General features: G+C 45.3%; 1 pseudogene; it reads left to right on the top strand.

The window, feature by feature from the left end:
* The first annotated feature begins 2,680 nt into the window (after window positions 1-2,680).
* LOC138414824 (selenoprotein W-like) lies at window positions 2,681-8,517 on the top strand (annotated as a pseudogene).
* Window positions 8,518-8,922: the final 405 nt, after the last annotated feature.

Raw genomic sequence — 8,922 nt, forward strand, 5'->3', positions numbered from 1 at the left:
AAAAATGTAACTTTATCATATCTTAAGACTAAATAGATCTTAAGGGGAGCATTGGTGAAAGGATTTTCATTTGTTGGGCTGATGTTTGCTGCTAAATCTCCATGTTCCCTACCCTTATAATGAATATAACTAGCATATAGGAAGAAATAAGTATTAACCTTTAAGCATATAGGAGAAATAAGTATTAACCTTTAAGACTAATCATGTTAACCTTGGGTTAAATAAATTCCTTTCTTGATTGTAACTCACTACACCCTCACCCTATAGGAATGTAACTTTATTTGGAGGGTGGTGCCTGGTTTAAGAAAAAACACCCTTGGAAGAAATAAGTTTTTTGGTTATCAGAAAGAAAGGATCATAAACTGTCAGCAGGTCTCACTCATGGCCAGAAGGTGATGTAATATCCCTAAGACCTTTTTTTTATACATTTATGTGAAGCACCTGATTTTGATAAAGGTCAGGACTGCTGACCCCCGCGTGACTCTGTATTCATCACTATGTGTAACAAAAGGTATATAAGCAAACCTAAAAATAAAGAAAATGGATCAGTTTCCCGAAAGACTGATTCCCCCATGTCGCTTCTTTCTTCCTCCTGTTTTTCTGGCTGAATTCCCATCTGGAGCATGGATGCTATTCCACGTAATCCAAGTTATTCAGCCTCTTTTTCTCCACTAATCTTCCTACTACACTATCCATTTCTAATCTCTCTATATCTGTGATTAAATATGTATTTTTCCAAAGACGCCGACTCCATCCCCACCTTCAAATTCCCTGGATCCACTGGGGCTGGACCCCGGCAGGAATCCCTCATCAATTGGATTAGGCTGCATGGTAGGTCTTCCGTCCACCCCTGGAATGTTTTTCCACGCCTCCGACAAAATCCACTCATGTTCCTCTGTGGTGAAGACAGTCATCTGCCGGGGTCCAGCCCCGGTGGATCCAGGGTGATTCGAAGGTGGGGGACGGAGTCGGCGTCTTTGGAAAAATACATATTTAATCACAGATATAGAGAGATTAGGAATGGATAGAGTAGTAGGAAGATTAGTGGAGAAAAGGAGGCTGAATAACTTGGATTACGTGGAATAGCATCCATGCTCCAGATGGGAATTCAGCCAGAAAAACAGGAGCAAGAAAGAAGCGACATGGGGGAATCAGTCTTTCCGGAAACTGATCCGATTTCTTTATTTTTGGGTTTGCTTATATACCTTTTGTTACACATAGGGATGAATACAGAGTCATGCGGGGGTCAGCAGTCCTGACCTTTATCAAAATCAGGTGCTTCACATAAATGTATATAAAAAAAAAAAAGGTCTTAGGAATATTACATCATCTTCTGGCCATGAGTGAGACCTGCTGACATTTTATGATCCTTTCTTTCTGATAACCAAAAAACTTATTTCTTCCAAGGGTGTTTTTTCTTAAACCAGGCACCACCCTCCAAATAAAGTTGCATTCCTATAGGGTGAGGGTGTAGTGAGTTACAATCAAGAAAGGAACTTATTTAACCCAAGGTTAACATGATTAATCTTAAAGGTTAATACTTATTTCTCCTATATGCTTAAAGGTTAATACTTATTTCTCCTATATGTTTAAAGGTTAATACTTATTTCTCCTATATGTTAGTTATATTCATTATAAGTGTAGGGAACATGGAGATTTAGCAGCAAACATCAGCCCAACAAATGAAAATCCTTTCACCAATGCTCCCCTTAAGATCTATTTAGTCTTAAGATATGATAAAGTTACATTCTTACATAGCAAGGACACAGTGATTTATAACAAAGTACAGTGATCTATTACAAAAGAGAAAATCCATTAACTCAAAAGGTCTAGTATTGCTAACATCAAAAACTACTATATTTCCTTTGCTATATTCCAAATACATTGATTAATATATTCCCAAGTGCCTAAGGATATAGAGGCCTGGGGGCAATCATTGACTCAACAAGAAGAAAAAGTCCTATGCTAATTAAGACTCTCAAAATACTCCAAAACTCTGTGCTGTTTATGGTTGAGAGGTAGTAAACAATCATGTGGCAGGAGTATGGATAATCCTGTCACACAAGCTAGTCTGTCAGCAGAGAGGTTTGACCTGAGACATCCTTGTCCCACCCAGAGCAGGAAATCAGCAGCAATTATTGACACAACAAATGAAGAGACCCTTCACCAATATAATTCCTAACCAACTATACTAATAATTTCTAACTCCCCAAAAGAATTCGCCTTTAGTAAGTCTAAAACATCTCATGCCTCTCAGATTGGGAGGCTGTAAGCAATCACATGTGGCCGGACAAACCTATACAGGTGGGCTAGATAACCTTCAGAGGAGTCCGTAAGCTGAAACACTCTTGTCACGCCCAAGAATTTTTATTGCCTTGGAGCTGCACGTTTACTCCTTCTCCGAGAGAAACGGTTATGGGGGAGAGCCCCCCGTAAAGTCAGAGGTGTAGGTGAGAGCATAAAACAGACTCTGGCTTTGGGGTTAGATGCTCGGGAACAGGGGGTTTCCTGAGGCTTGATCACGCCTTTGCGTATGCCAAGCCTCCTTCCTCATGACCTTTGCCATGGGCGGAATTCCTCACGCTGGCTCCCGGCAGTCATCCTAAGTGGGATCATGGGCGAAAAAGGATAGACTCTAGAAGGTCACTGAGGACAAAATTATACAGATTTTACCGCTCGAATGGCGGACCGGTTGATGGTCCCTGCCGGCGCCTATTTAGCGGTAAAAGTAGCTTATTCAGACTAGCAAAATGTTACTAATTTGTTCTTCTTCACCAGCACCAATAGATTCTGCGCTCTAGACTTAAAATCAGAAAAATGGTCAGTCATAAGGGACAACAGAGTGGGGGTCTCTTGCCCCATGATTACAGAATAGAACACAGGAGGCAAGACGAACACACAGAGAGCAGTGACAATGCCGGCACACACAAAGATGCGACGAACAGAGGAGAGACAAACCTCGCCGAGAACACAGTACTAGGTCTTCCTGGGCCCCCTGAACCCTCCTATCCCTTGAGGTTACCTTTCTGAAGGGCGTCCATTGCCCACCAGAATCGGGATCGAGAGAGAAGTTCTTTTCCCTGCAGAGCCAGCTGCCTTCCAGCACGTATGCTGGGCCTTGGTCTTACACTGGCTAGGACGACTAATTCGCCCCTGATTAGGCCTGACAAGCGCTCTCTTCTCACCACAGCCAGCTGCCTTCCAGCGCGTATGCTGGGCCTCGGTCTTATACTGGCTGACCAAACTTAACACCGGTGTTCAGATATCTTTTCTCCAAGTGAAGAACCCCTTCTACCGGGGGAGTGTTATTCTTCCCAGTTAAAGGGACCCTGGATGAGCCCCCAGATGTTATGCCCGAAGTCCGAGTCCCCAAAACTGAGAGAACAGACGTCCACAGCAATGCAAAAATATAAAGGGGTTTTATTGCTAGCTCGAGCTAGGGCTCCCGTCTCATCCAGCGCAGTGGAGTCTTGACGAGAGCCCCGAGCTCTGAATCACAGCTGCTTTTATACAGGCGGTTCTTAGTACAGCTGGCGGGTAATGATTGGCTGAGCCGTAGGCGCGTGCGTGTAGGTGATTTTCAAATCCTGCATCCCTATCCGGATTGGCTCAGGTTTGGCGCCATCCGGGACTTTCCCAGGGGGTGGTTCCCCAGAATCATGACTCAGGGTTACAAGAATCTGAATCTTAGGCCTCCTATAGCTTTCTGAGCCTGTCATGGCTCAGGTCTGGTCCCTTAGCACTTTACAATGCTGTGTTAGTTTCTGCTGTGCACCACCATGAATCCGCTATGTGTACACATATATCCCTCCCCACCCCCATCTTGAGCCTCCCTCCCACCTAGAAATAAGTTCTCTTTAAAAATAATTGGAATATTATAGACGAAGGAAAATTTCTTTCTGACCACCATGCCCGCTCTGGAGCCATCACTATTTTTAACCAGCATGTGTAACCAGGCACATTCTGGCTGGCACAAAAGCCTGTCCCCATTCCCACCATGACATGAATCAGTGTTGTGGGCTCTCATGATTTCATCATTCTGCCACTCGTTTTTGGCCAGTCACCAACCCCTCCCCAATCCCAAACCCATAAAAAAACTAGATGAGAAATGCTCTCTTGTGAGCTTAGAATTGCTCTCCAGGACACTCTGGCTACCGGCTTGGCAACAGTCAGGAGTTTCCGGTAGCCTCCTTTGTGTCAGGCCAGGGGGGGTCTGGGTTGTCACAGGGAACCAATCCCTCAGCCGTGACTTGGCTGGGCTGCCCAATGTTGCCCTTCACTGGGTGGGGTGGGGGTTGGGGGAGACCAGGAACTCTAGGCTGGCCCAGGAAGCAGGAATAATACTCCATACCTCAACGTGTTGTCTTGAGGATAAACTGAGAAATTGTATGTGAAAGCTGCACAAGCTCATGGAAGACAGGAGAGAATATTAAAGGTCATTTCCACGGTTGACTTTAAGAAGGGATCTTGGTCAGGCTTTCTTCTTTTAAGGGATTGCTACCCTAAGGAAGGGCTTTCCCTGTGGCTCAGCAGTGCAGAACCTGCCTGCCAGTGCAGGAGATGCAATAGACTCGGATTCGATTCCTCGGTCGGGAAGATCCCCTGGAGTAGGAAATGGCAACCCACTCCAGTATTCTTGCCTGGAAAATTCCACGGACAGAGGACGGGCTACAGTCCATGGAGTCGCAAAACGTCAAATACAGCTGAGTGACTGAGCACAGAGGGCAGGCTAAGGAAAATGATGTAACAACAGAAGTATGTTACTTGCCAGACAAAAATTACACGGTGCAGTTGTGCACACTTTTGTCGGTCATGCCTTTAGAAAGATCCTGCGGTCAGAGAGGGCCTGAGTCCTGGGAGACATGATGGTCGAGATTGCAGTCTCCCCAAGTACAGTGTGTTTGGGTGGGAGTTTGTTTTTCAGACCACAGGCAATTGCATCAAATGACTAGTCTCTCTGGATGAAATTCAAGCCTGGGAATATCTGTGATTGTGTTTGGGGCAGACTCCAAGTCAGCCTGGGCAGCAAAGTCAGGAGATGCCCTGCCAGCTCCTGCTTAGTTGGCATCCAGAGGGGAGGAACCTTGTCATTAAACGGATGGGCAAGAAACAGCAGCTCCACGACTTCTGTCTGCAATTGTGGTCTCGAGTACTCTTCCCTTCCCCTCCTTTGGAGGTCAGTTTCCACACATTCTCAGCTCTGTTCCTGATCAAGGCACCCCTTCACCCTCTCCCCCTGTTCTTCCCCATCCAACCAGCAATCTCAGCTCCCCTCTTTGTCGCCCGCTGATCACTGCTCCACTTCCCCAAAGGGACATCTCCGGGTCAGTGTTCTGGGGACTTCTGCCTCTCTCTGGTGATTTTCTAGGTCTCAATCATGGAATGGGCCGCCTTAGTTACTGCCAAATCTCATGTGACTCAGGACAAATGGCCATGAACATTAAATCTTTCATTATCACTTTTTTTGGAGGAGGGAGGGGAGCAGGGAGAAAAAATTTAGACCCTGAGCATCTTTCTACTATCAGGAAAAGCTTGCTGTGTATACGTCATGCTGACACACAGCCGCTCATTTTAGAGAATAGTTAGTGTTTTTTCATTTTTAAAAATGGGCCCCACTCTATGACATCAATTTTTTTTTTTTTTGGCCAAGCTGCGTGGCTTACTGGATCTTTGTATCCCAACTAAGGATGGAATCTGCGCCCCTTGCAGTAGAAGCATGGAGTCTTAACCCTAGACCACCAGGCAAGTCCCTGCATATTGTTAAACCTTGTATCAGTTCAGTTCAGTCGCTCAGTCCTGTCTGACTCTTTGCCACCCCATGAATCGCAGCATGCCAGGCCTCCCTGTTCATCACCAACTCCCAGAGTTCACTCAGACTCATGTCCATCGAGTCCGTGATGCCATCCAGCCATCTCATCCTCTGTCGTTGCCTTCTCCTCCTGCCCCCAATCCCTCCCAGCATCAGAATCTTTTCCAATGAGTCAACTCTTTGCATGAGGTGGCCAAAGTACTGGAGTTTCAGCTATAGCATCATTCCTTCCAAAGAAATCCCAGGGTTGATCTCCTTCAGAATTGACTGGTTGGATCTCCTTGCAGTCCAAGGGACTTTCAAGAGTCTTCTCCAACACCACAGGTCAAAAGCGTCAATTCTTCGGCACTCAGCTTTCTTCACAGTCCAACTCTCACATCCATACATGACCACAGGAAATACCATAGCTTTGACTAGACGGACCTTATTGGGCAAAGTAATGTCTCTGCTTTTGAATATACTATCTAGGTTGGTCATAACTTTTCTTCCAAGGAGTAAGCGTCTTTTAATTTCATGGCTGCAGTCACCATCTGCAGTGATTTTGGAGCCCCCCAAAATAAAGTCTGACACTGCTTCCACTGTTTCCCCATCTATTTCCCATGAAGTGATGGGACCAGATGCCATGATCTTCGTTTTCTGAATGTTGAGCTTTAAGCCAACTTTTCACTCTCCTCTTTCACTTTCATCAAGAGGCTTTTTAGCTCCTCTTCACTTTCTGCCATAAAAGTGGTGTCATCTGCATATCTGAGGTTATTGATATTTCTCCCGGCAATCTTGATTCCAACTTGTGTTTCTTCCAGTCCAGCATTTCTCATGTGTACTCTGCATATAAGTTAAATAAGTGGGGTGACAATATACAGTCTTGACATACTCCTTTTCCTCTTTGGAACCAGTCTGTTGTTCCATGTCCAGTTCTCACTGTTGCTTCCTGATCTGCATACAGATTTCTCAAGAGGCAGATCAGGTGGTCTGGTATTCCCATCTCTTGAAGAATTTTCCACAGTTTATTGTGATCCACACAGTCAAAGGCTTTGGCATAGTCAATAAAGCAGAAATATATGTTTTCCTGGAACTCTCTTGCTTTTTCCATGATCCAACAGATGTTGGCAATTTGATCTCTGGTTCCCCTGCCTTTTCTAAAACCAGCTTGAACATCAGGGAGTTCATGGTTCACATACTGCTGAAGCCTGGCTTGGAGAATTTTGAGGATTACTTTACTAGCATGTGAGATGAGTGCAATTGTGCGGTAGTTTGAGCATTCTTTGGCATTGCCTTTCTTTGGGATTGGGATGAAAACTGACCTTTTCCAGTCCTGTGGCCACTGCTGAGTTTTCCAAATTTGCTGGCATATTGAGTGCAGCACTTTCACAGCATCATCTTTCAGGATTTGAAACAGCTCAACTGGAATTCCATCACCTCCACTAGCTTTGTTCGTAGTGATGCTTTCTAAGGCCCACTTGACTTCACATTCCAGGATGTCTGGCTCTAGATTAGTGATTACATCATCATGATTGTCTGGGTCATGAAGATCTTTTTTGTACCGTTCTTCCATGTATTCTTGCCACCTCTTCTTAATATCTTCTGCTTCTGTTAGGTCCATACCATTTCTATTCTTTATCGAGCCCATCTTTGCATGAAATGTTCCCTTGGTATCTCTAATTTTATTGAAGAGATCTCTAGTCTTTCCCATTCTGTTGTTTTCCTCTATTTCTTTGCATTGATCACTGAAGAAGGCTTTCTTATCTCTTCTTGCTATTCTTTGGAACTCTGCATTCAGATGCTTATATCTTTCCTTTTCTCCTTTGCTTTTGGCCTCTCTTCTTTTCAAAGCTATTTGTAAGGCCTCCCCAGACAGCCATTTTGCTTTTTTGCATTTCTTTTCCATGGGGATGGTCTTGATCCCTGTCTCCTGTACAATGTCACGAATAAATGGAGTTAAAACTTATATAATAGAGACTTCCCTGGGGGTCCAGTGGGTAAGACATTGAGCTCCCAATGCAGGGGACCTGGGCTCGATCTCTGGTCAGGGAACTAGATCCTACATGCTGCAAAGAAGACCCGGTGCAGTTAAATGAATACAAAGAAAAATGTATATAATAATGCAAATAAACAAATTAAGAACTCCTTTGATCCTCTGGCCTTTTCCAGTATACCTCTTTTTTTTCTCTCTCACAACTGAACTTCTGTAAAGAGAAGTCTCATCTTGCTTGTTTCCACGAGTCAGCTCTCATTCTCTCTTCCTTACTTCAGCCTGGCTTCTGCCTTCGCTGAACCCCACCCCATCTACAAAGACTGTGTTGTCCAGTCCTCAGCCACCAGGCAATTTGCACTGCAGGGATTCTGAACAACTTTATTTTAAAAAAATTATATAACTTGGCAGACCTCGCTTTTCCTCGCCTGGGTTCAGATTGCGAGTCCGCACTGTAGCGGATGCTGCAGTTAACGGAACGTTAACGGTTGTTGTCTGAGTGGTTTATTGTGGCCCTCGAGGCTACAAGCCCAAGTATCTTTAGCTCAGGAAGAAGTTAGGAGAAGAGTGTCCTGGCTGCCTGGACATCTGCCGCGAGGGGACTTCCCAGGTCCCTGGTTTCTTTGAAGTGTTCATAGCAGGAAAGCTGATTGACTCCAAGAAGGGAGGCGATGGCTACGTGGACACAGAGAGCAAGTTTCTGAAGCTGGTGGCCACCATCAAAGCCACTTTGGCTTGATGTGCCCTAAAGACAGAGACCAGGGACCTTGGCCCAGCCCCTCTCAGCAGACGCTTCATGACAGGAAGGACTGAAATGTCTCTTAGACGCCTGGTCCTTCCCTGATGTTCCCATGGCCGCCAGTTGAAGCAGGATGGACACCCTGGTCTTTGCCTGTGTGTGGGAGTGTGTGTGTGTCCCCAGAAGCCTAATGTTGCTCACTGGTCCTGCTCCCCTCCCCTATCCCTCATCTCCCTGCATCTCCCTGCCCCCATGTCTTCCTTCTACCCTCTGGTGTTTGGGGTGGTCCTGCTCCAGGGTTCGTTTTCAAGGGGAAGCAGAGAGCAGGATCAGGATGAGTGAGTCTCAGATTTCAGCAGCGATAGCAACAGTTCACAGCTCAATAAATGGTGATGAGGTTAACAA

This window comes from Ovis canadensis, chromosome 11, assembly GCF_042477335.2.
Source record: "Ovis canadensis isolate MfBH-ARS-UI-01 breed Bighorn chromosome 11, ARS-UI_OviCan_v2, whole genome shotgun sequence".
Classification (NCBI taxonomy): Eukaryota; Metazoa; Chordata; class Mammalia; order Artiodactyla; family Bovidae; genus Ovis; species Ovis canadensis.